The sequence below is a fragment of the Dendrobates tinctorius genome, unplaced genomic scaffold, assembly GCF_039654945.1.
Source record: "Dendrobates tinctorius isolate UK_male_01 unplaced genomic scaffold, ASM3965494v1 ptg000215l, whole genome shotgun sequence".
Classification (NCBI taxonomy): Eukaryota; Metazoa; Chordata; class Amphibia; order Anura; family Dendrobatidae; genus Dendrobates; species Dendrobates tinctorius.
The window spans coordinates 4,016,870-4,044,722 of NW_027361882.1; the positions used below are offsets into that span (position 1 = coordinate 4,016,870).

A 27,853-nucleotide genomic window follows, 5' to 3' on the forward strand; every position below is an offset into this window, starting at 1 on the left:
CGGGGGAGCCGGTCGCTGGTAAGTATCACACATAGCGATATCGCTAGCAATATCGCTATAACGTCACAAAACCAGTGACGTTTTAGCGATATTGCTAGCGATATCGCTTAGTGTAAAACCCCCTTAAGCCCGAAAGGGCAGGGTACTCTCCCCTCTATATCAGTCTGTCATTGTTAGTTTGTTTACTGTAAGTGATATCTGTAATTTGTATGTAACCCCTGCTCATGTACAGCACCATGGAATCAATGGAGCTTTAGAAATAAATATTAATAATAATAATATTCCCGTTCACCTTTCCTCTTACACATCAGCGTTTCTTACAGGAATCCGTGTAGTCTGGAGGCCAGAAAAGAAGAAGAAATGCTGGTGAACTCAGGTACATCACGGACTGACACACTGTCACTAACCCTCAGCTCTATGGGCAGGAGAAGACCAGGATAGCTTCACAGCCATTGAATGTAAATCAGATCATTTCCATTCACTGACAGCAAGCAGAAAAAAAAAAAATACTGCAGAAAAAATAACTTTCATTATTAACCAAAAATTCCATTTTAACAAAAATTTTTCTTCAACAAAAAACTTGAGCAATAATGTAAAAAAACAAAAACTTTTCATATTTATTAAACCAAAACATAGAAGAATCTGTCCCTGGTGTCCTCGGCTCCTTCCCCTCAGTCCGCGCTTCTGTGCGGAGATCCGGCCTTTATGGCTCCTCTCTCCACATACAGATCCAGAGTCTCATCTACGCTGCCCCCCGATCTCCGACCAGCGCCAACACCTCCTGTAAGTGGTCGCGCACCACCTGCTCCAGCACCGCGTACACGTCCTTACATGCCTTGCTGGCCGCATCCATCACTCACTCCAGGTGATCCTCGTGTAGCCGCGAGTTTATCTCCAGCAGCGCGATATGCTCAGACTTGGGTAACAGTGCTAAAGACAAGTGGGGTGCCCCGCCGACTCCTCTACGTAGCTGCGATCCGCCAGCAGCATGTCCTCGACAAAGCCGGCTGAGCTGGTGCAAACGTAGTCCCACATGGGGATGCCGGCGTCGATCACCGCCAGGGTGGCTGCATTCACACATGTGCAGTAATTGCCTCCATCAGCCTGCAGGATCTAAAAGTGAGAAAATATCAAATAATTATATTATAACCTAAAATTCTGCTACATGGCCCGTCCCCAGTCACAGACGACTGACAACAGAGAGCAACAGATGACAGCCCGGCACTCCTGGCCTGATACAAGAGGAGATTCATTCTGTTTGGCTGATAATAGAGCACAATAGTAGTACAGCAAACAGAGGTAGGAGAAGACTCCAGGCTTTGGACGCCACACAGATAAGGCTCTGTACACATTAGATTGATGTCCAGGTGAGATCAACATTTTTGGCCAGTGATCTAATTTGTGTGGGGCGCCATCCGACTGATGGCAGGAGAGATGTCAAGTGGACATGTCGGATTTCTGACTGCTGACCATATTTCTCTCCATGAGATAAGTCAGTGCCTTTCTCACAGAGAATACAGGAGGGAACTCCCCTGCCTGGGAGAGGCGGCCGTCGGCAGAGGAAGCGCTCCCCTGCCTGGGAGAGGCGGCCGTCGGCAGAGGAATCGCTCCCCTGCCTGAGAGAGGCGGCCGTCGGCAGAGGAATCGCTCCCCTGCCTGGGAGAGGCGGCCGTCGGCAGAGGAATCGCTCCCCTGCCTGGGAGAGGCGGCCGTCGGCAGAGGAATCGCTCCCCTGCCTGGGAGAGGCGGCCGTCGGCAGAGGAAGCGCTCCCCTGCCTGGGAGAGGCGGCCGTCGGCAGAGGAAGCGCTCCCCTGCCTGGGAGAGGCGGCCGTCGGCAGAGGAAGCGCTCCCCTGCCTGGGAGAGGCGGCCGTCGGCAGAGGAAGCGCTCCCCTGCCTGGGAGAGGCGGCCGTCGGCAGAGGAAGCGCTCCCCTGCCTGGGAGAGGCGGCCGTCGGCAGAGGAAGCGCTCCCCTGCCTGGGAGAGGCGGCCGTCGGCAGAGGAAGCGCTCCCCTGCCTGGGAGAGGCGGCCGTCGGCAGAGGAAGCGCTCCCCTGCCTGGGAGAGGCGGCCGTCGGCAGAGGAAGCGCTCCCCTGCCTGGGAGAGGCGGCCGTCGGCAGAGGAAGCGCTCCCCTGCCTGGGAGAGGCGGCCGTCGGCAGAGGATCGCTCCCCTGCCTGGGAGAGGCGGCCGTCGGCAGAGGAAGCGCTCCCCTGCCTGGGAGAGGCGGCCGTCGGCAGAGGAAGCGCTCCCCTGCCTGGGAGAGGCGGCCGTCGGCAGAGGAAGCGCTCCCCTGCCTGGGAGAGGCGGCCGTCGGCAGAGGAAGCGCTCCCCTGCCTGGGAGAGGCGGCCGTCGGCAGAGGAAGCGCTCCCCTGCCTGGGAGAGGCGGCCGTCGGCAGAGGAAGCGCTCCCCTGCCTGGGAGAGGCGGCCGTCGGCAGAGGAAGCGCTCCCCTGCCTGGGAGAGGCGGCCGTCGGCAGAGGAAGCGCTCCCCTGCCTGGGAGAGGCGGCCGTCGGCAGAGGAAGCGCTCCCCTGCCTGGGAGAGGCGGCCGTCGGCAGAGGAAGCGCTCCCCTGCCTGGGAGAGGCGGCCGTCGGCAGAGGAAGCGCTCCCCTGCCTGGGAGAGGCGGCCGTCGGCAGAGGAAGCGCTCCCCTGCCTGGGAGAGGCGGCCGTCGGCAGAGGAAGCGCTCCCCTGCCTGGGAGAGGCGGCCGTCGGCAGAGGAAGCGCTCCCCTGCCTGGGAGAGGCGGCCGTCGGCAGAGGAAGCGCTCCCCTGCCTGGGAGAGGCGGCCGTCGGCAGAGGAAGCGCTCCCCTGCCTGGGAGAGGCGGCCGTCGGCAGAGGAAGCGCTCCCCTGCCTGGGAGAGGCGGCCGTCGGCAGAGGATCGCTCCCCTGCCTGGGAGAGGCGGCCGTCGGCAGAGGAAGCGCTCCCCTGCCTGGGAGAGGCGGCCGTCGGCAGAGGAAGCGCTCCCCTGCCTGGGAGAGGCGGCCGTCGGCAGAGGAAGCGCTCCCCTGCCTGGGAGAGGCGGCCGTCGGCAGAGGAAGCGCTCCCCTGCCTGGGAGAGGCGGCCGTCGGCAGAGGAAGCGCTCCCCTGCCTGGGAGAGGCGGCCGTCGGCAGAGGAAGCGCTCCCCTGCCTGGGAGAGGCGGCCGTCGGCAGAGGAAGCGCTCCCCTGCCTGGGAGAGGCGGCCGTCGGCAGAGGAAGCGCTCCCCTGCCTGGGAGAGGCGGCCGTCGGCAGAGGAAGCGCTCCCCTGCCTGGGAGAGGCGGCCGTCGGCAGAGGAAGCGCTCCCCTGCCTGGGAGAGGCGGCCGTCGGCAGAGGAAGCGCTCCCCTGCCTGGGAGAGGCGGCCGTCGGCAGAGGAAGCGCTCCCCTGCCTGGGAGAGGCGGCCGTCGGCAGAGGAAGCGCTCCCCTGCCTGGGAGAGGCGGCCGTCGGCAGAGGAAGCGCTCCCCTGCCTGGGAGAGGCGGCCGTCGGCAGAGGAAGCGCTCCCCTGCCTGGGAGAGGCGGCCGTCGGCAGAGGAAGCGCTCCCCTGCCTGGGAGAGGCGGCCGTCGGCAGAGGAAGCGCTCCCCTGCCTGGGAGAGGCGGCCGTCGGCAGAGGAAGCGCTCCCCTGCCTGGGAGAGGCGGCCGTCGGCAGAGGAAGCGCTCCCCTGCCTGGGAGAGGCGGCCTTTGGCCAAGTGAGCGCTCTACTGCATGGGAGAGGCGGCTGTAGACAGAGTGGGCGCCGGAGCATGGTTTCGGCAAACAGTCATCTAATGCGTATAGTTTCCATTATAATCAGATCCACAAAGATCAGTAGCCCCCCCCTATACAACCCATTGGTCTAGGGTTCCCCCACGATGGGGTAGAAAGGGACAGCATTTGGCACTTTCTGCATCACATTTAACCCTTTCTGGCCAATTTTTATTTTTGTGCTTTGTTTTTTTCCTCCCCTTCTTCCAATAGCCACAACTATCTCATTTTTCCATCCACATCACCGTAACAAAATGTGTTTTTTTAGGGCAAGTTGTACTTTTGAATGTCATCATTATACTTCTTAACATACTGATAAAGGGGAAAAGAATCCAAATGGGGTAAATAAAAATATAAAAGTCCCACCATTGATGTTCACATTTTGTTTTTATATTGTTCAGGTCACCTGCATTATATTTTAATGGTACAACTCCACATCTCTGCCTGCTGTCTCATCTGCTGCATGTCACCTGCAATATATTTTAATGAACTGTGCTTACTGAATGTTTGCCATAATTCATCTGTTCCATTGTACTCACTGCTGTATGTCCATGGTTGGGGAGTCACTGTAGATATCATCTTGGGAAAGGTGCTATAGCATGGAGATGGAGCCAGGACTGAGTCTTTGATCATCTTTCCACACGAGGATGTGTAGAGAAGCTGCTGCTAATTTATCCCAAACCAGCTCCCACAATCCCTCTCTGCTGACCCGGTAGTGTGGCCTATAAATTTAGAGGCATTCTAAGGGGTGCACGCAGTGTGGGGCGCACGCATCCCCTCAGCAAAGCATCTAGAAAAAGCAGTTAATCCCTGGCAGTTAGTCAGGGCAGAAGACAGGTAACCTACACTTTGCTCTCCTTTTTTTTCCCATGTGCTTCATTTCTATCCTCCTGTGCTCCCTTGCCATCAACATTCACTGCCCCATCCCCCTCCATCACAACTCATACACATCAGCCCCTTTTGTACTTCCCTCTCCCATGTACAGCTCCCATGCACTTCTCACCTTCCTGAAAAACCTCAGCCCATCTTGCTCAAACACATCGCAGAAAAAAAACTTCTGACAATTCCAATAGCTACTTGCTATTTTTCTTCCTACTCCTATGTAGGGTTGAGCAGGTTCGCAGGATGCAGTGACGAGACACTAGACGAATGGTGGTTTACGAAATTACTTTTATATAACTTTAGCCGCTGGGGTTGGCTGAACAAAACAAATATTAAGAACACCACAAACAGTCCACGCAGGGACTCAATAATCTTAACCACATATAATGCCACTTAGCCTTCCAGGGACTGCTGGTTTCGGTAGCGTGGCCGCGTTGAGGTCGCTGAGGCGGCTGTCCTGAAGTCTCGCTTCCCCGGGAAGGAATGGGGCTCAACAGGTCCTGAAGAAAGTGATGACAGTGGGGGGCAACAGGCCCTGAAGAAAGCGATGCCGTTGGGGCGCAACAAGCCCTGAAGAAAGCGAGGCCGTTGGGGCGCAACAAGCCCTGAAGAAAGCGAGGCCGTTGGGGCGCAACAAGCCCTGAAGAAAGCGAGGCCGTTGGGGCGCAACAAGCCCTGAAGAAAGCGAGGCCGTTGGGGCGCAACAAGCCCTGAAGAAAGCGAGGCCGTTGGGGCGCAACAGGCCCTGAAGAAAGCGCTGTCGCTGGGGCGCAACAGGCCCTGAAGAAAACGCTGCCGTTGGGGCGCAACAGGCCCTGAAGAAAGCGATGCCGTTGGGGCGCAACAGGCCCTGAAGAAAGCGCTGCCGCTGGAGCGCAACAGGCCCTGAAGAAAACGCTGCCGCCTCTCGGTGCCCCTGCAAGTCACCCTGCGTCCTGCCTTCACTCCCTCTCTTCCCCAACTGCCACTTCAGCGCGTCCCCTGCTCCTTTTACCATAGCCCCGCCCCCTGTCGCCCTGACAACTTCAGTCGCATGTCTCCCTTTATAATCCTCCTGATGTGATTCCTTCAATAATTCTGATGGCGGTCCCCTTGGTTCCGGCCCAATCACTATGTGGGGGTCCTCCTCCCCACACCTACTGATCTCAGGGGACATCTCCCCCAACCCCGGTCCACCATCCCCCAACCTCAACCCCTACCCTACCTCACACAGAAACCCTACTAACCTTATTAATATAAGTTGCATTCCCTCATCTCCTTCTTTTAATTGTGCCGCTCTGGAATCCACAGTCTGTATGTAACAAACTTCCTTTCCTGCACAACTACTTTATGACCAATTCTCTTAATATGTTGGCCCTCACTGAAACCTGGATACTGACACTGTCTCCCCTGCTGTCATTTCCCATGGTGGCATACAATTTTCCCATTCTCCAAGGCCCACAAACAGACCTGGTGGTGGAGTCGGCATACGCCTGTCCCCACAATGCACTTTCCAGGTCATCCCCCCCAGTCCCATCACTCTCATTCCCTTCTTTTGAGGTCTACACCATCGGTCTCGTCCCTCCTCTCTCCCTCAGAGTAGCGGTCATATACTGGCCCCCGGGCTCACCCACCCAATTCATTGACCATTTCTCTGTCTGACTTCATGTTCTCAGGACTACCAACCCTTATCCTGGGAGACTTCTACATCCCCATTAACAACCCCACTTCCACAGCTGCATCCCAGCTTCTATCACTAACCACTTCTCTAGGCCTCTCACAGCTCTCAACCTCTGAGACACACAAAGACGGTAACACCCTTGACCTGATCTTTGTCCGGCTCTGTTCAATCTGCTACCTAGATAACTCACCGCTTCCCCTCAACATTCTCTCCTTCACGCTCACAAATCCTCTCCCACCCCAGATCACTCCTACCTACCACACTTTCAGAAATCTACAAGCCATTAACCTTCAGACACTTTCAGACTCCCTACCCTCATCACTGTCCCCAATCTCCTCTTTTCATAGAAAGGATTGCGTGTGGTGATGTGATGGGGGGGCGGGATTGCGTGTGGTGATGTGATGTGGGGGCCGGATTGCGTGTGGTGATGTGGCGTGGAGGCCGGATTGCGTGTGGTGATGTGGCGTGGAGGCCGGATTGCGTGTGGTGATGTGGGGGCTGGATTGCGTGTGGTGATGTGGTGGGGGGGCGGGATTGCGTGTGGTGATGTGATGTGGAGGCCGGATTGCGTGTGGTGATGTGATGTGGGGGCCGGATTGCGTGTGGTGATGTGATGGGGGGGCCGGATTGCGTGTGGTGATGTGGTGGGGGGGCCGTATTGCGTGTGGTGATGTGGGGGCCGGATTGCGTGTGGTGATGTGGTGTGGTGGCGGGATTGCGTGTGGTGATGTGGGGGCTGGATTGCGTGTGGTGATGTGATGGGGGGGCCGGATCGCGTGTGGTGATGTGGTGGGGGGGCGGGATTGCGTGTGGTGATGTGATGTGGGGGCCGGATCGCGTGTGGTGATGTGATGTGGGGGCCGGATCGCATGTGGTGATGTGATGTGGGGGGGCGGGATTGCGTGTGGTGATGTGATGTGGGGGCCGGATTGCGTGTGGTGATGTGGCGTGGAGGCCGGATTGCGTGTGGTGATGTGGCGTGGAGGCCGGATTGCGTGTGGTGATGTGGGGGCTGGATTGCGTGTGGTGATGTGGTGGGGGGGCGGGATTGCGTGTGGTGATGTGATGTGGGGGCCGGATTGCGTGTGGTGATGTGATGGGGGGGCCGGATTGCGTGTGGTGATGTGATGTGGGGGCCGGATTGCGTGTGGTGATGTGATGTGGAGGCCAGATTGCGTGTGGTGATGTGATGTGGGGGCCGGATTGCGTGTGGTGATGTGATGTGGGGGCCGGATTGCGTGTGGTGATGTGATGTGGGGGCCGGATTGCGTGTGGTGATGTGATGTGGGGGCCGGATTGCATGTGGTGATGTGGTGTGGGGGCCGGATTGCGTGTGGTGATGTGGTGTGGGGGCCGGATTGCGTGTGGTGATGTGATGGGGGGGCCGGATTGCGTGTGGTGATGTGATGTGGAGGCCAGATTGCGTGTGGTGATGTGATGTGGGGGCCGGATTGCGTGTGGTGATGTGATGTGGGGGCCGGATTGCGTGTGGTGATGTGATGTGGGGGCCGGATTGCGTGTGGTGATGTGATGTGGGGGCCGGATTGCGTGTGGTGATGTGATGTGGAGGCCGGATTGCGTGTGGTGATGTGGTGTGGGGGCCGGATTGCGTGTGGTGATGTGGTGTGGGGGCCGGATTGCGTGTGGTGATGTGATGGGGGGGCCGGATTGCGTGTGGTGATGTGGTGGGGGGGCCGTATTGCGTGTGGTGATGTGGGGGCCGGATTGCGTGTGGTGATGTGGGGGCCGGATTGCGTGTGGTGATGTGGTGTGGTGGCGGGATTGTGTGTGGTGATGTGGGGGCTGGATTGCGTGTGGTGATGTGATGTGGAGGCCGGATTGCGTGTGGTGATGTGATGTGGAGGCCGGATTGCGTGTGGTGATGTGATGGGGGGGCGGGATTGCGTGTGGTGATGTGATGTGGGGGCCGGATCGCGTGTGGTGATGTGGTGGGGGGGCGGGATTGCGTGTGGTGATGTGATGTGGGGGCCGGATCGCGTGTGGTGATGTGATGTGGGGGCCGGATCGCGTGTGGTGATGTGGTGGGGGGCGGGATTGCGTGTGGTGATGTGGTGGGGGAGCGGGATTGCGTGTGGTGATGTGATGTGGGGGCCGGATCGCGTGTGATGATGTGGTGGGGGAGCGGGATTGCGTGTGGTGATGTGGTGGGGGAGCGGGATTGCGTGTGGTGATGTGGTGGGGGGGCGGGATTGCGTGTGGTGATGTGGTGGGGGCGGAGCTCCTGTGCAGGGGGCGAGATTAGCGAGTAATCATGATGCCTCATATATATATAGATTTTCCTGAAATCAGCTTTTATCACTGTCAGGTTGGCCGACACAAGACGTTTCGATCACTTCTTATTCTATTCTTTTTTTTTTACTGGAGATTGGAGCATTTCGACTTTATTTTCTTACTTCCACTGTGTTTCCTATACGAGTAAATAACTTCATATTTTGGTAAACTGAACTTTTTTGGATGTCGATAACGAACAGGTTTATTTTGTTGTAATCTTTATTTCTGTAGTGGGGAATAAAAAAAAACCTTTCTAATTTTCAAATTACTTTTTTTATTGCTTTTAACGTGAACCTGTCAGCAGTTTTGGCCGATATAAGATACGGTCATCTGCTTTCAGGGCTGATACACAGAATTCTATAATGCTGTATATCTACCCCCAACCCGACCTGCAAGAACTGAGAAATAAGTTTTATTATACTCGCCTGTGGGGCGCTCCGGTCCAAAGGGTGTTGCTGGTCTCTCATCTTCTTGCTGCCCTCCTGCTTGCTTCTTGTGGATGACGCGACCTTGCATCATCCACACAGGTTCCTCGGCATCGTGCTTCTGTGCAGGCGTACTTCTCTGTCCTGGTGAGGGCACAGCAAAGTACTGCAGTGCGCAGGTGCCAGAAAAGGTCAGAGAGGTCCGGTGCCTGCGCACTGCAGTACTGTGCTCTGACCCTCACCAGGACAAAGACGTATGCCTGTGCAGGAGCTCGAAGCCGAGTAGCCTGTGTGGATTATGCAGGGACACGTCATCCACAAGAAGCAAGCAGGAGGGCGGAGCCGGACTAAGACCAGTGACACCGATCGGACCGGACTGCCCCGCAGGTGAGTATGATAAAAGTTATTTTTCAGTTCTTCCAGGTCAGGTTGGGGGCAGATATACGTACAACATTATAGAATGCTGTGTATCAGCCCTGAAAGGTGATGGCCGTATCTCTTATGGGCCAAAACTACTGACAGGTTCCCTTTAAGCGCCTTGATCCTGCAGCGCTCTGATTGCTGGCACTATACACACCTGGCGGCACAATACAGGAGGACATGCTGCCCCGATACAGCGTGCGTCGCCCCTTCCCTCCTCACCTGTACGTATATATCAATCTAAGAGCGCGGGTACAGCTGGGTGAGGATGGCGGCCTCAAACGTCTGCTTCAGGTGTAGGGTCATCTTGGTGGACGTACGTTCTCAGTGAGGCCGGCGCTTCCTTTCCCCGGTGCTGAAGGTGGCCTTGCTGTGCTGATGTCAAGGTGAAAATATATTTTCTTATATAACTTTTATATTTTTATACTGTGAAACAATAAGTTTTTCCTAATTGCTTGCTAATGCAAATGTAACTGTATTAAAGATGGCTGCCAGTGTTCACTTTCACTTAAATTCAGTGTCTAAAGAGTTAAGTTAAGTTTCATTTCTCCTAAGTTTCATTTCTCCTCAAAAAAGATAACTCAGGAATGTGAAGAAGGAGTAACCATCGGGAGACGTTTGACGAATCAGAGAGACACTGGACACTAGATGTATACTGCATAAACCCCGCCTAATGCACGCCTTCCCCTAACACTCAATATAGTATTGTGTATTTTTAAATAAAGCCAGTTGTTGTACTGCTCCTGACAGGTGTGGATGCAGGACATTAGCTAAGATTGAATCAGCTACGTGTCTGAGTCATTCTTAATCGGTACCAGATGTTTTGCGCTCGCACAATGATTTGGAATGACTGGTGAATGAGGATTCATTGTCGTTTACGACCCCGACAATTTGGCGCCCAACGTGGGGCGTGGACAGTGATCCGAGGCTCCTCTGGACCCATGCTTGGATGTCTGTGGATGATACCTGTAGTGGCTGACCTCGAGGACTGATCACCCTCCAAAACACGGTAAGTGAGATCATATACACTGTATGTGTCACACTTGCTAGTGTCTCAGCCGTTATTGGTTTGTCTGTGGTCTCCTTGGGTCTGAGGGGTGACCGGTCGAGTGGTGAGACCGAGTGCGATCCTGTGCCACGCTCTGAACCAGCAACTGAGAGACGTTGCATTCTGCGCGTCCTCGTGTACACCACACCTCCTCCACCGGTCATTGTACTCCATTCAACCACCCTACCCGTGACTATTGTCTAGTAGTGAAGTGGAGTGATAAATTGAGCTAGTTGCAGATTGTGGGGCAACCTAGAGGAAGGGATAGGAGACGCAGCCTCTGTGATATTGTACCAGCTAGGTAATTAAGACGTCCCGAGAAGGGACCACCTGTATTTCTGTGGAGGGCTCTCACTAGGAGACCGCCTCCCGACTGTTGGAATATCGTGGCAGGATAGTCTGTTAATCACTGCTGTTCAAGGTTAGGGAAAGGAAATATTGAGCGCGAGGCTCTTTTCCTAGTACGTCGAACGTGAGGCTCCGTACTGTGGAACATCAGTGTTGATATCGCTACCAGTGGTTTTTCTGCAGAGAACCATAGTATTCTGTAAGAGTCATGCTGCGTATCTTAAAGCAGAAGAAGTCTGTGCCCCACAAGTTAGATGAGGATGCTGTGGAGGTCAAGGCAATAGTAGCGTCACGGGAAGGCAAGAAGGCAGTCAAGAATGTTGAGAGATTGTATAAGCATGTAGGATTGCCCTCGTCAGGGAGATTACAGCCGGCTATGTGGCATAATCTCATAGAGAACAAACGAGGCATGTTGAAAGATAAAGGATTGTTAGAACAAGCACAAGCTCATCTGCGAGTTGCGCGAGGCTTGAAGAATGAAGGATGGAAAGAGATTGATGGGGAACAGTCAGGGAAAGATACCTGAAGAAGGAAATCGGTTATGTGATATAATTGAGGATAGATATGGAAGTAGTGCAGCAAAGAACCTGGAAAAAGTATTAATCAAATCCAAAGTGCAAGATAGGCAGGCTGTGTGAATCCTTGTATATATGTCTATGAGAACCTCTGAATAAGATGAGAGATGAGTAATTGAGTAAAAAAAAAAAAAAAAAAAAAAAAAAAAATCAGTGAATGAGCACGTATGAATGAATCATCACACATCATTTTTGTGTCAAGAGATTTGTGACCTTTCTAGTTGTGGTGGAATCCCGGACAGATGCGTTATAGATATTTCAAATCTACATCTGAGACTGAATGAATTGAGTAATGATATAGTTCGTGTTATATGTGGCATTGCATTGTAAAGTTTCCTGAATGCATTTGGCCAGAAAAAGGGCAAGGCATGGTTAATCTCATTATACAGTTATCTGCCCTTACGGTGAAATCCCGTGATTTTGAGTTTCTTTGTAGAAATTGATTTTGATAAGTCTAAAGAACTACAGAATTCTGTGAAGGACGACGCTGCATTCTGACGGGAGGGGGGAAGGATGGAGCTGCGCAGTTTCTTCTCCCTTCGCTCTTATCTCTGCTGAGTGTGAGCTGTGCTCAAAATTCTCTGTAATTCTATCCGTAAGGTACAAGCTGAAAGATTTGTGCATTTTAAAGCAACAGTACTTAATTGAAGATTGGAAGTTAAAAGTAAGATATGGTGCCTAATTTAGAAGGGAATTGTAAGTGATTGCTTGGTCATTAATGTGTTTGAACCTGCTTCTAGTTGTGTGATTGATTTGTATAGCAAATTGTGTCAAATTACAAGAGACAGAGAAGGAAGGAAGCAGTAAAACAAGTGGGACAAATATTGAAAAAGGCAAAAATACCAGAGTGTGAATGTTTGGATGTACAAAAAGGCACAGACAAGGGAAGAAAATAGCAAGTGAATAAATGATGCTTGAGAATGTGCAGCAGTGTGGAAGGTGTATTATGAATGTTTGATTGACAAAGTGTAACCAGAGACCCAGACAAAACAGATGGACTTGTAAACACTGTGGTCAGACTCAGACAAACCCAGACTGAATAGCTACTAGTGTGACCTGTGCTACTGACCTAAGAGAATTGCACTAAATCTTATCCAGACAAGATCATAAGAAGCTGACATAATAGTGTGGATAGTGGGTAGTGGGACATTGGCCCTTGAGGAGTAAGCTGACAGTAGACATCAGACGGCCAACCCCATCAGGACCTAGAAGTGTGACTAGAATAAGAAAGATACAGGTGTATTATCCCTGGAGCCCCTCTGATCAGCTAGCTTTGCTGAAGCAGCTGCCTGCCCTTGAAGACCAACCATTCCCGTTTTACAGACACATAAAGGAAGTACAGCAGACATATAAGTGTACCTGGGCAGACTTAGAGAGGTTGGTGAGTTTAAAGGCAGGTGACGCACTAGATCATATAATTAAGACACACAGATGTGACAAAGAATCAGGCTTGGGGCATGGATGATAAATCTGCACGATCTGGGGAGACGTACTGTGAGTCACTAAGACAATGGGCTGCAGTGGAACAATCAGAGCAGTCTGTACTCCTGACTAATGTGACACAGCAAAGAGGAGAGAGAGTAGAGATATACCTTGGACGGTTACAGCTGAAATGGGCAGACATGGGGTACATTTGCATAAATCCACTTGATGTTAGAATACTGGTGGATGCATTCATTGACGGTATGAACAAAGACTTACGAGACGCAGTACAGACAGCCAGACCTGAATGGAGACATGTAGATCCGAAAGACCTCCTTAAGGTAGCTAAAGAAATTGAGCAAACAAGGACAATAAAACGACCTGTCATGTATGCTGGAGCACAAGGAAAAAAGTGGAGACGTAATAGGAAAGGCATGTGAGATGACACTGACGTTTCTTTTGACAATCTATTCCCCACATGACATCCATGCCATACTCGTACAAGTTCAACCAAAACATCTGTCTATGGCCAGACAGCTCCGACTTGAGTGTGCTCTACTAATTCCTGAGTATGTCACTCCTCAAAAGATGTAACGTTCTGAATCCAGCCACCCTCCTGCCTGTGGATTCAGAAAAGGGGGAATTGGTGACCGTATTAGCGAGTGAGGAAGGATACTTTGACATGACGCATGAACATGTCTGCATAGAACTGATGAGTCAGGAGACAGTTGGGTTTGCACACATTCATGAAAAACCTGTTCCTAATGCAGACTTTGAGTTTCTTTTTTGTAGATGGCCCCAGATACCACCAGGATGGACGATTCTACACTGGATATGCAGTAGTATCCTCACATGAGGTAATCCGAGCGGAACCACTCTCTCCTCACATGTCGGTGCAGGAGGCAGAGTTGAAGGCACTCACTGAGGCGTGTAGAGCCGCTGCAGGTAAAGTCGCTAATATTTTCACAGATTCGAAGCCCATTAAAAATGCAGAGCTGGTGAAACAATTGATGGAGGCATTGATGTTACCAGTCCAGGTTGGCATTGTCAAGGTAAAAGCACACACAAAGGTGACTCCGTGGAGGTAGAGGGCAATAGAAGGGCGAACGAGGCTGCTAAAATAGCACAAGGCGGCCTAGAGAGAGCAGTGGACGGTGGCGGGGAGTCAGCGTATTCCAGCCACATTGGGTCTAGATGTCCTGAAATCCCTCCAGCAAAAGGCTGCCCAAACAGAGAAGGTACACCGAGGGAGACTGGGAGCTGAGCTGAACTCAAATGGAGTATGGGAGAATAAGGATAAAATGTGCCCACCAAAGTCCCTGTTCCCAATCATGGCGCAAGCAGCACATGGCCCCAATCACACCTCAAAAAGTCACATGTGTGCCATGGTAGATGCCTTCTGGATCGCTCCTGGTTTCAGTTACGCAGCCGCGAAACTTGTACAATCATGCCTCATCTGTGCACAGCACAACCCAGGTAAAACAGTAAAAGTCCCTAAGAAAGCGACACCTAGGCCTCTCTACCCGTTTCAGAGACGGCAGATTGACGACATACAGCTACCAAGGTAGGAGTGTATGCAAATATCCTAGTATGTGTAGATCTCTTCTCTGGATGGCCAGAGGCCTACCTGGTGAAAACGGCTACAGCTCGAGCTACTGCAAAGAAACTGGTGATGGAACTAGTACCACGATTCGGTGTCCCTGAAACAATTGAATCAGACAGAGGTACACACTTTACTGCTGAGGTAATGCAAAATGTAATGCAAATGATAGGTGTAGAACAAGCATTTCATACACCCTACCACCCACAGAGTTCAGGGAAGGTAGAGAGAATGAACGGGACACTAAAATTGAAAATACAGAAAACCATGGAGCAGACCCATAGACCATGGCCAGAGTGTCTCCCATTAACATTATTCTCAGTAAGGTACACACCCACGGGGAAAACTAAACTGTCACCCTTCGAGATACTGTTTGGAAGATCACCGAACACAGGGTTGTACTACCCACAGGTCTTAACACTCAATGTGGATAATTTGACAAGTTATGTAATCCAGTTGCAAAAGCATTTAACTCAAATGCATTCTCTAGTTTTCTCTTCCATTCCAGATCCAGATAGTGTGGAAGGAACTCACTGTCTACAACCTGGTGATTACGTATATGTCAAGAAACACTCCAGAAAGACCCTTGAACCCCGATATCAAGGACCTTACCAAGTACTCCTGACAACGCCTACTTCTGTTAAGTTGGAAGGACGACCAACCTGGATCCACGCATCGCATTGCAAACTAGCCACAGGAATTAACAAAGCATAAGAGTGCATAATGTTTTGGTTTGGTTTTGTTGCATTTTCTGTAATAATGGTAGCTGCGTGGGACAATCTAAATTCTCCAATGTCCTTGAATAATAAGTTTCTACAACATCATGAAAAAAATACTGAATGATAGGTCAAAAAGACACTCAGTCTCCAGCAGATTGCTGGATCTGCACACATTCACCAATATCGGCCACTAGTATTCCGTTCCTTGTTATTCCTGTGCCACCCAAGGAATTATTTGCCTGGACCAGTTGTTCTGATACACTCGCTAATAATGCCACAAATAATGTGAAGTTATGGAACACAACTGTTGGAATACCTATTGTGGGATGGGTAGGATACCCTTGGTGGCAGGGTAATCTTTCAGGAAGTAACACATACCTTCAATATCTGGCATATAAAGGGGGGGCTTGGGTACCCAGGAATAGAACTCGATTAACCTACCTGGGGCAAATTCCAATGTATGGCCTACAAGTTAGTTTTAATGTAACTTCCCACTCTACTGATGCCTTCAAACCAATACTGCTAGAAAGAAGGTTGCATAATACGTCCTGGGAGTATTCCAATTTATTTCCCCAGGGCAATAATGAAACTTGTTTTAATATTTCAGGTAATATACCTTGCAACGAGTCATCTGGATATGAGAAAGGAATTCCCACCTGTGGAAATCCCGATGTAGGGTATTGTAGCCCTTTAGGACAACTTCCAAATTGGTGTATGCTTCAGAATGTATCTGCGTTCATAGATTTAGTTCATAGACTGGTATTACAACATTCAGTCCTATGGGACCTACCTAGTGACATGTTCTGGGTATGTGGAGACAATGCATATAAATGGTTGCCAGTAGGGGTAAAAGGTGCTTGTACTCTGGGTCGTTTGACTCCAGCTACCTTTGTTATTCCGAATGACCAGTTGAATACTCAGAGCATACCTAAACACCACTGCCTGTGTCATGAATTTGTTGAAAGGTTTGAAGCCCACTGATTGCCCAGATTACGTCCCACTAATTCATAAGGAACCCAAACTAAAGGTCCCAGGAGAAGTAACTGTATTAGTTGACAATTACACCTGCTATAATTCCCACGACACCACAGGTACACCAGTAGGGATCTTCGAGACAGGTTTCTGCAAAGAGAATAGTTCTCTGGATACTGACTTGTTAATCAAACATACACAATATATGTATGACATTTATTGGTTATGTGGAGATGGTAAGCTCCGTCCTAGGTTGCCAAATGCCTGGACAGGCCAATGCACCCTTGTTAAACTAGCTATGCAGTTCAAGATTCTACCCTGGGATCCAAAGATACCTGATGAACCTACCAGGAAAAGGAGAAGCCTCGATCAGCTCCATATGAGTTATGAAGAAGATCCACTAGTATATATTGATGCTATTGGAGTGCCAAGGGGGGTGCCTGACCAATTTAAAGCCCAGAACCAGATCTATGCTGGCTTTGCTTCTATAATCCCACAGGTGCAGATTAATAAAAATGTTGAATGGATCAATTACATATATTACAGTGAACAAAGGTTTGTCAATTTCAGCCAAGATGCCTTCCAAGGTATAGTTGAAGAATTGGGCCCTAACACTAGAATGACACTCCAAAATCGACTAGCCCTTGATATGATATTAGCTGAGAAAGGAGGAGTTTGTGGGATGGTGGGAGAGGAGTGTTGTACCTATATCCCTCAGAACTCTGGAGTGAATGGAAAAACCATGATAGCCCTTAAAAAGATAACTGGGTTAGCAGCAGAATTGAAAACTAATGCTGGAGTAGACACATCTTTCTTTTCCGGCTGGTTGGGTGGACTCAAGGGATTCCTTCAACAAGCTTGTATAGTACTGATTGCCCTCCTTGTAATTGGATCGATAACTCTTTGTTGTGTTATTCCCTTGTATAAAAAGGTTATTGCCAAAGCAACTCCGACTGGCACCTTCCTCAATCAAGAAGTAGACCCACCAGAGTACGATGGTACTGATCTAGGGAAGATCCCTAAGTATATTCCCCTCAAGAGAGTAGACAAAACCCCCCATTCTCAGATGATGTTAAGAGACTTAGTTTAGGGACAGCGGGAGAACTCCATGTGAGGTTAGTGAAGGGTTCAGCTGCCTGGAGGCCTCTCGCTAGGGGAGAGCTTCTGAGGTGTCTGGATGAAGAAATCCACCTCCCCTTTTCCCATCACATGGACAGTCTCGAAGGATCTTTCATTAAGGGAAAAACTTAGTGTTTAGGGGGGATTGTCAAGGTGAAAATATATTTTCTTATATAACTTTTATATTTTTATACTGTGAAACAATAAGTTTTTCCTAATTGCTTGCTAATGCAAATGTAACTGTATTAAAGATGGCTGCCAGTGTTCACTTTCACTTAAATTCAGTGTCTAAAGAGTTAAGTTAAGTTTCATTTCTCCTAAGTTTCATTTCTCCTCAAAAAAGATAACTCAGGAATGTGAAGAAGGAGTAACCATCGGGAGACGTTTGACGAATCAGAGAGACACTGGACACTAGATGTATACTGCATAAACCCCGCCTAATGCACGCCTTCCCCTAACACTCAATATAGTATTGTGTATTTTTAAATAAAGCCAGTTGTTGTACTGCTCCTGACAGGTGTGGATGCAGGACATTAGCTAAGATTGAATCAGCTACGTGTCTGAGTCATTCTTAATCGGTACCAGATGTTTTGCGCTCGCACAATGATTTGGAATGACTGGTGAATGAGGATTCATTGTCGTTTACGACCCCGACACTGACAATTCACTACCGCGCGGTCATGGAGGGTTTTAGCCCAAGAGCCGCGGATCTAAGAGAAGAAACCTAAAGGACAGAGCCAATGTCAGCGCCGCACGATGTCAATAAAGCTTCATTGTGGTAAAGTAAAAAGTGAAGTAAACTTTCAACACAACTTGGGGAGATTCATCATTTATCTTCCTTTGGTATTAATGACGCACACCAATATGTGAATTAAAACAATGCGCTTTTTGGTTTTACCCTTTTTTATGGTTGCAAAATTTGAGTAAAATAATGTCAGGCGTATATAAAATGACTACAATCGTAAGGGAGGTGAGGGGCGACGGGGGATCGGAGTAAATCTGCACGGAAATTATGGAACGTTATAAAAAGTTGCAATTGATTTATCACATGGGTCCTCAAACTATGGCCCGAGGGCCACATGCGGCCCGCCAAGGACTTTTATCCGGCCCCCCGCCAGGCCGACAATGAACTCATGAACTGCACTGCAGTTCAATGCCGGCGGGCCCTGTAATCGCGGGCGGGACGAGGCGCCGAGGAAAGGCGTTACGCAGCCCTCTGTATGCAGCAGAGCACAGTGCACACAGACGGCGTGATTGTCATCACGCCGCCTGCGCGGCCTGATGACGTCACGCCGCCTGTGTGCCTGTGCAGGAAGAAGACTGAGATGAGCGGGCGCCTCTTCAGAGCAGCGGGGGACATAGGTGAGTACTTTTTTTTTTTTTTTTTTTTTAACCCCTATTGGGGTCATTTACCTGCCTAATGGGGACATTTACCTGCCAATTGGGGACCTGTGCTGCCTAATGGGGACATTTACCTGCCTAATGGGGACCTAATGGGGACATTTACCTGCCTAATGGGGACCTGTGGTGCCTAATGGGGACCTGTGCTGCATAATGGGGACATTTACCTGTTTAATGGGGTCATTTACCTGCCTAATGGGGACATTTACCTGCCAATTGGGGACCTATGCTGCCTAATGGGGACATTTACCTGCCTATTGGGGACCTGTGCTGCCTAATGGGGACATTTACCTGCCTATTGGGGACCTGTGCTGACTAATAGGGACCTGTGCCGCCTAATGGGGACATTTACCTGCATAATGGGGACCTAATGGGGTCATTTACCTGCCTAATGGGGACAATTACCTGCCAATTGGGGACCTGTGCTGCCTAATGGGGACATTTACCTGCCTATTGTGGACCTGTGCTGCCTAATGGGGACATTTACCTGCCTAATGGGGGCTTTTACCTGCCTAATGGAGACCTGTGCTGCCTATTGGGGACATTTACCTGCCTTTTGGGGACCTGTGCTGAGTATTGGGGACATTTACCTGCCTATTGGGCACCTATGCTGCCTATTGGGGACATTTACCTGTCTATTGGGGACATTTACCTGCCAATTGGGGACCTGTGCTGCCTATTGGGGACCTGTGCTGCCTAATGGGGACATTTACCTGCCTAATGGGGACCTAATGGGGTCATTTACCTGCCTAATGGGGACATTTACCTGCCTAATGGGGACATTTACCTGCCTATTGGGGACCTGTGCTGCCTAATGGGGACATTTACCTGCCTATTGGGGACCTGTGCTGCCTAATAGGGACCTGTGCTGCCTAATCTGGACATTTACCTGCCTAATGGGGTCATTTACCTGCCTAATGGGGACATTTACCTGCCAATTGGGGACCTGTGCTGCCTAAAGGGGACATTTACCTGCCTATTGGGGACCTGTGCTGCCTAATGGGGACCTGTGCTGCCTAATGGGGACATTTACCTGCCTATTGGGGACCTGTGCTGCCCAATGGGGACATTTACCTGCCCAATGGGGACATTTACCTGCCTAATGGAGACCTGTGCTGCCTATTGGGGACATTTAACTGCCTTTTGGGGACCTGTGCTGAGTATTGGGGACATTTACCTGCCTATTGGGGACCTATGCTGCCTATTGGGGACATTTACCTGTCTATTGGGGACATTTACCTGCCAATTGGGGACCTATGCTGCCTAATCGGGACATTTACCTGCCTATTGGGGACCTGTTCTGCCTAATGGGGACCTAATGGGGCCATTTACCTGCCTAATGGGGACATTTACCTGCCTAATGGGGACATTTACCTGCCTAATGGGGACATTTACCTGCCTATTGGGGACCTGTGCTGCCTAATGGGGACAGTTACCTGCCTAATGGGGACCTAATGGGGACATTTACCTGCCTAATGGGGACATTTTCCTGCCTAATGGGGACATTTTCCTGCCTAATGGGGACATTTTCCTGCCTAATGGGGACATTTTCCTGCCTAATGGGGACCTAATGGGGACATTTACCTGCCTAATGGGGACCTGTGCTGCCTAATGGGGACATTTACCTGCCTATTGGGGACCTGTGCTGCCTAATGGGAACCTGTGCCGCCTAATGGGGACAGTTACCTGCCTAATGGGGACCTATTAGGGACATTTACCTGCCTAATGGGGACCTGTGCTGCCTAATGGGGACATTTACCTGCCTATTGGGGACCTGTGCTGCCTATTGGGGACCTGTGCCGCCTAATGGGGACAGTTACCTGCTTAATGGGGACCTGTGCTGCCTAATGGGGACCTGTGCTGCATAATGGAGACATTTACCTGCCTAATGGGGACCTGTGCTGCCTAATGGGGACATTTACCTGCCTAATGGAGACCTGTGCTGCCTATTGGGGACCTTTGCTGCCTATTGGGGACATTTACCTGCCTTTTGGGGACCTGTGCTGCATATTGGGGACATTTACCTGCCTATTGGGGACCTATGCTGCGTATTGGGGACATTTACCTGCCAATTGGGGACCTGTGCTGCCTAATGGGGACATTTACCTGCCTATTGGGGACCTGTTCTGCCTAATGGGGACATTTACCTGCCTAATGGGGACATTTACCTGCCAATTGGGGACCTGTGCTGCCTAATGGGGACCTGTGCTGCCTAATGGGAACATTTACCTGCCTATTGGGGACCTGTGCCGCCTAATGGGGACAGTTACCTGCCTAATGGGGACCTAATGGGGACATTTACCTGCCTAATGGGGACCTGTGCTGCCTAATGGGGACATTTACCTGCTTATTGGGGACCTGTGCTGCCTAATGGGGACCTGTGCCGCCTAATGGGGACAGTTACCTGCCTAATGGGGACAGTTACCTGCCTAATGGGGACATTTACCTGCCTAATGGGGACATTTACCTGCCTATTGGGGACCTGTGCCGCCTAATGGGGACAGTTACCTGCCTAATGGGGACATTTAACTGCCTAATGGGGACCTGTGCTGCCTAATGGGGACCTGTGCTGCCTAATGGGGACATTTACCTGCCTATTGGGGACCTGTGCTGCCTAATGGGGACATTTACCTGCCTATTGGGGACATTTACCTGCCTAATGGGGACCTATGCTGCCTATTGGGGACATTTACCTGTCTATTGGGACCTGTGCCGCCTAATGGGGACAGTTACCTGCCTAATGGGGACATTTACCTGCCTAATGGGGACCTGTGCCGCCTAATGGGGACAGTTACCTGCCTAATGGGGACAGTTACCTGCCTAATGGGGACAGTTACCTGCCTAATGGGGACCTGTGCTGCCTAATGGGGACCTGTGCTGCCTAATGGGGACATTTACCTGCCTATTGGGGACCTGTGCTGCCTAATGGGGACCTGTGCTGCCTAATGGGGACATTTACCTGCCTATTGGGAACATTTACCTGCCTATTGGGGACCTATGCTGCCTATTGGGGACATTTACCTGTCTATTGGGGACTTGTGCTGCCTATTGGGCACATTTACTTGCCTATTGGAGACGTATGCTGCCTAATGGGGACCTGTGCTGCCTAATGATGACCTGTGCTGCCTATTGGGGACATTTACCTGCCTAATGGGGACATTTACCTGCCTAATGGGGATCTGTGCTGCCTAATGGGGACATCTACCTGCCAATTGGGGACTTGTGCTGCCTAATGGGGACCTGTGCTGCCTATTGGGGACCTGTGCTGCCTATTGGGGACATTTACCTGCCTAGTGGGGACCTATGCTGCCTATTGGGGACATTTACCTGTCTATTGGGGACCTGTGCTGCCTATTGGAGACGTATGCTGCCTAATGGGGACCTGTGCTGCCTAATGATGACCTGTGCTGCCTATTGGGGACATTTACCTGCCTAATGGGGACATCTACCTGCCAATTGGGGACTTGTGCTGCCTAATGGGGACCTGTGCTGCCTAATGGGGACCTGTGCTGCCTAATGGGGACCTGTGCTGCCTAATGGGGACCTGTGCTGCCTATTGTTTGCACAGGAATTTATTCATAATTTTTTTTAAACTATATTCCGGCCCTCCAACGGTCCGAGGGACCGTAATCTGGCCCCCTGTTTAAAAAGTTTGAGTACCCCTGATTTATCACATGCAGAAACCTGTAAAAGTAAGGCTATGTGCCCACGTTGCAGAAATGCTGCGGAAATGTCCGCAGCATTTCCGCAACTCTGCCACGGGTAAAACGCATGTGGAATTAGCATGCATTTTCCCGCAAAACACAAGCGCTTGAAGCATCGCTTGGAAAAGTGATTGACAGGTTGGTCACACACAAGCATAGTGCTTGACAAGTGTGACCAACTTTTTACTACTGATGAGGCCTATGCAGCATCAATATAATGTTAAAAAAAATTAAAAACTGGGATATACTCACCTTCTGGCGGCCCCCAGAGTTGTCCCGCCTCTCAGCCACGCTGCCGGCATCTTCCGTTGCCAGGAATGCCTTGCGACAATGACCTCTGATGACGTAGTGGTCTCACGAGACCACTACGTCATCAGAGGCCATTCGCACAAAGCATCCCTGGGAACGGAAGATGCCGGCAGCGACAATGACGACCGGGAGGGCTCCGGGGCCGACATAAGGTGAGTATATCCCTATTTTTTATTTTAATTCTATTTTTTACAAGGATATGGTACCCAGGGCATGGAGGACAGTCTCCTCTCCTCCAGGCCCTGGGTGCCATCCACACATGAAGCGCCCACTTTACGCATGGTGGGCATAGCCACATGCGTGAAGTGAGCGTTTCAATGCAATCCTATGGCGGCGGAATCGCCGCGATTCCACAGAAATAATGGACATGCTGCGGATTTTACCCCTATGCGATTCCGCAGCGGTAAAATCCGCAGCATTGACACAGCAACTGCGGAATCCCATAGGATTGCATGGGGATGCGTTTTTAATAATTTTTTAAGCGCGGAAACGCATAAAAAACGCAACGTGGGCACACAGCCTAAAAATCAACATGAAAAGGCGCAAATCAAAAACAGGTAAAAAAAAAACCACCTAAAAGAAAACAAAGAACAAAGGTACAAATGCAAAAATGAATCAGTCCAAAGTGTATCATCTGGTGCAGTAACCGTCACCTCGTGGGGTCCGAAGACCACCGCCAGCGCCATGGTGTTCCCCTGCTCCAGGTACACAGAGCCGTCAGCTTGCGTGAACACCCCCATACGGGCCTGGACCTTGTTGCAGCTCCCCGGCCTTCCTCCGTCCACACGGTAGCCTTGATCCGACAGCAGCTCCAGACCGGCCATGCTGCTCCCTCCGCTGCAGGAAGCTAAAGGAGCAGCGATGATGTTGTGGTCATGTGACCAGTCACAGGTGTGGGAGGTGAGAGGGTTTCTCCAGGTCCTGCGGGAGAAGCTAAAATAAAAAGTGATCAAAAGTCATATGTATCCAAAAATAGTAAAACGAAAGTCAAAGTCTTTAAGGAAAATGTGAAATTTGTGTCTTTCAGAAAATGGAGACACAAAAACAAACACATTTTAACATGGAGAAAAATACCCAATTACCCAATACTGACATTCCTGCCTACAAAGAGTTAATAACAGTTTGTTAATAGGTTTTTTGGTTCCCAAAAATGATGTAGCTGACAAACACAAATCATCACCCCCATCACAGTCCTCCCCAACCAAAAAATAAATAAACACAACAGGACCTCATATAGGAATAATAACACAAATATTTGGCTTCAGGCATCAAGCTCCCACCACTGTACAGGGGGAATCTCAAGCCACATCCTCTGCGGTCTCCCATTATTCTTCAGCTGCAGAGACTCCTGCTCAGCAGAGATGTCGGTCCAGCGTCTTGCTCAGGCTAATGCTATGCGTCTGGCTGCTGCCACAGGTTCTGCTATAGCTTCCACATTAGTCAGCGGCAAGCAGACGCTCCTGGGACTAAGTCCTGCTTTTCTCCATCTGAGCATGCCCGTGAGACAACTGCTCATTGGTGGTCGGAGGTCACATGCTCAGGTCCTGAAGCAGCTCGGATTGGGCCATCAGCCAGGTCATGGAAGGCTGCGGTTATAAAAGGATTGCATGGCCGCACGGTCGTGCGCTATTATAGTCCATGAGGAGTGAGTGTTGTATGCACGTATGAATGTCTCTGGTGAATGACTCATTATGAAACCCCTACTCTTGGTACGCATGTGGTGTTCAGCCTTGCCAGGTAGTGCCTAGGCTGATAGTGCAGGTAGGAGGCAGAGTCAGGGACCAGCATCAGCGCCAAGTAGTGGCTTTGCCTGTATGGCACTGTGCACTTGGTCTGCAGTCCACAGTAGCCGGCGTCTATTAGTGGTGTTTGCAGTTGCGACGCCGTGCACTTAGTGGGTCTAGCGGGACTCTAACCCTGTGTCTTTGGGGCAGAGTCCTGTGACTGTACACTAGGGCTCACTTTGCCGAGCTCTGTGAGCTTTAACAGGCTGCAGCATTTATATTCAGTGGTAGTGCGGTTCTGTGAAGCAACAGAGTCCGCCTCTGTACACACCGGGTGACGTTAAACCACGAGGGTACATCTATTATGCCGCCATATGGTGTCCGCCATTACTGGGTAGCAGGTAACATCTCTGCACGGTGGACCCCGGGTTGCGAATGAACCTTATTACCATCTTTATATTATCTGGTGCATTCCGCCAGCCCTAACATTATACTAGTGCCAGGATCTGGCTAGTAATGGCGGACGAGCAGCGACTGAAACGGTACATCCAGCAGCTGGAGGGCAGGTTGTCAGCTCTCGAGCGTACAGCCTCAGCCGTGGATGTTACCGCAGTAGGTGCTCAGCCTGCTGGCGTTGTTCCAGCCAGTCTGTCCACTGCCACCCCTGTTCTGACCTTATCCCGCCTGCAGGTGTCAGATAAGTTTTCTGGTGATAGCAAGTCATGTAGGGGATTTGTGAGCCAGTGTGCTATACATCTTGAGCTCCTGGCTGCACGTTTCCCCTCAGAGCGGGCCAATGTGGGATTCATAATATCCCTCCTGTCGGACAGGGCGTTGGAGTGGGCCACGCCGCTGTGGGAGCGCGACGATCATGTGGTGCAGAGTGCTCCGTGATTCCTGAGCACTCTGAAACAGGTCTTTATGGGGCCTCGAGTCACCCATGATACAGCGTTCCAACTGCTGGCACTGACACAGGGGTCGTCCATGGTCAGCCGTTTTGCCATCCACTTCCGAACTTTAGCATCTGAGCTGGAGTGGCCGGACAAAGTCCTTATCCCTGTATTTTGGAGGGGACTGGCTGACCATGTGAAGGACGCTTTGGCCACTAGGGAGATTCCTGCCACACTGGAGGAGCTAATAGCAGTGTCAACTCGCATCGACCTTTGCTTTAGTGAGCGAAGGTTGGAGCGAGCCCAGTGTAGGCAGAGGTTTCGGCTGGCTCTCACCTTCGCCAAACCTCTGGAATCTCCAGTCCAGGCGTCCGAGCCACATGAGGCCATGGAGGTGTCACGAGCAGGATCTAAGTCCCGAAACACTCATGCACTCAAGGTCTGTCATGTCTGCCAACAGTCAAGACATCTTGCCTCCAGATGTCCCCGGCAATTGGCAGAACGTCCCGTTTAGAGACCGTAGGAGGTGGTTCACTAGACACAGCGGCGTTTTCCTCCAAACTGTCCTTCAAGGGGACAATTACCATTGGCCCATCCACTCATACGGTAGAGCTTTGCGTGTATTCCGGGGCGGAGGGCAACTTTGTTTTCTGCCTTCGCCCAATGGCAAGCAATGGCACTCTGGTGATGCTTGCCAAACCAGTGACCGTACGGAGTGGTAAATGGGTCGACATTGCCCTCACAGATAACTCATCAGACCATCCCATTTACTCTCTCCATGTCTCCATCCCATCAGGAGATCATCTCCCTGCTAGTCATTCCCGATGTAATTTATGAGGTCCTCTTAGGGATACCATGGCTACGCTACCACTCCCCTTCTATAGAGTGGTCCTCAGGGAGAATTCTGGGATGGTGTAAATCCTGTGAGGGTAGATGTCAGAGGGAATACGTTAAGGTTGCTGCTACAGAGGTACCCGCAGATCTTTCCTCTCTCCCCAAACACTATTGGCCCTATGCGGACGTGTTCTCCAAGAAGGCTGCGGAGACCCTTCCACCTCACCGCCCCTATGACTGCCCTATTGACCTCTTGCCTGGTGTTGAGCCTCCCCGAGGTTGAGTCTATCCACTGTTTCTCCTGGAGACGGAGGCAATGACTCAGTACATCCAGGAGAATCTGGCAAGAGGATTCATTAGGAAGTCAGTGTCACCTGCAGGGGCGGGGTTCTTCTTCCTGCAGAAGAACGGAGAACTACATCCATGCATAGATTACAGGGGTCTTAACGCCATCACCGTTAAGAGCAAGTACCCTCTGCCCCTGATATCTGAGCTATTTCATAGGTTGCGGGGAGCGAGGGTTTTTGCTAAACTTGATCTGTGGGGTGCTTACAACCTGATTCGCATCCGTGAGGGAGACAAATGGAAGACGGCATTTAAGGCTGGTTTCAAACTTGCGTTTTTTTGCGCATGCGTTTTCTTTTCATATACTTAACGTGGTTGCGTATTGGCATGCGTTTGTACGCGCATGCGTTTTTTTGTAGTGTGCGCCGGGGCGCACAAAATGCATCCTGTTGTATTTTTTGTGCGTCCGACCTGTCTCAAAAAAATGCATGCGCACGCAATGCGCACAAAATTCACCCAAAAACACATTAAAGTCTATGGGAGCGCTGACGTGCGCATGGTCATGCGCACGTCAGCGCAAAAAAACCATGCGTAAGAAAACGCATGGTGCATTTTTAATGCGTGTTTGCACTGTGCATGCAGCGCAGCGCAAATAAACGCAAGTGTGAAAGTAGCCTAACACCGGGGACGGCCACTACAAGTATCTGGTGATGCCCTTCGGGCTCTGTAATGTTCCTGCCATTTTCAAGGACTTTGTAAACAATATCTTCCGGGATATGCTCACCACCTCTGTCGTAGTCTATCTGGATGATATTCTTATCTATTCTCCAGATATAGACTCCCACCGGAGAGATGTTTGCAAAGTCTTCGACCTCCTACGGGCAAACTCCCTCAATGCCAAGTTGGAGAAGTGTGTGTTAGAGAAGGAGTCCTTGCCTTTCCTGGGCTATATCATCTCCGCCCAGGGATTGGCTATGGATCCTGCCAAGCTGCAGGCTGTGATGGACTGGCAGGAACCCCATTCTCTCAAAGCGGTGCAGCGCTTTATGGGGTTCATTAACTATTATCGCCAGTTCATTCACCACTTCTCAACTTTGGTAGCTCCCTTGGTAGCTCTCACCAAGAAGGGAGCAAATCCCAAATTGTGGTCGGAGGAGGTCTCCAAGGCCTTCCTCTCTATTCAGTCCCACTTCGCTAGCGCTCCCGTTTTACGTCGCCCCCGATGTAGATAAACCATTTATAATGGAAGTGGATGCCTCATCCGTCAGTGCTGGAGCAGTCCACTTCCAAAAGAAAGTTCAAGGTCGGAAACATCCTTGCTTCTTTTTTTCCAAGACCTTCAGCTATGAAGTTGGCCTTCTCGGAGTGGAGACACCTTCTGGAGGGGGCTTGTTTTCCCTTCCAAGTTTACACCGACCACAAGAATTTGGTGTACCTACAAACCACCCATCAGCTAAATTCTCGCCAGGCTAGATGGCCCCTATTCTTCTC

The 27,853-nt window shown here is 50.9% G+C and overlaps 1 long non-coding RNA gene and 1 pseudogene across 1 annotated transcript; both read right to left on the minus strand.

Annotated features, from left to right (window-relative positions):
* Window positions 1-593: 593 nt before the first annotated feature.
* The window catches only part of LOC141058839 (exosome complex component RRP41-like), a 33,924-nt pseudogene continuing 6,664 nt past the window's right edge, over window positions 594-27,853 (minus strand).
* LOC141058841 (uncharacterized) lies at window positions 18,083-23,259 on the minus strand. Its single transcript, XR_012222332.1, has 2 exons — window positions 22,141-23,259; window positions 18,083-22,100 (listed from the first exon to the last, which is right to left on the minus strand). It is a non-coding gene; the product is annotated as an uncharacterized lncRNA (long non-coding RNA).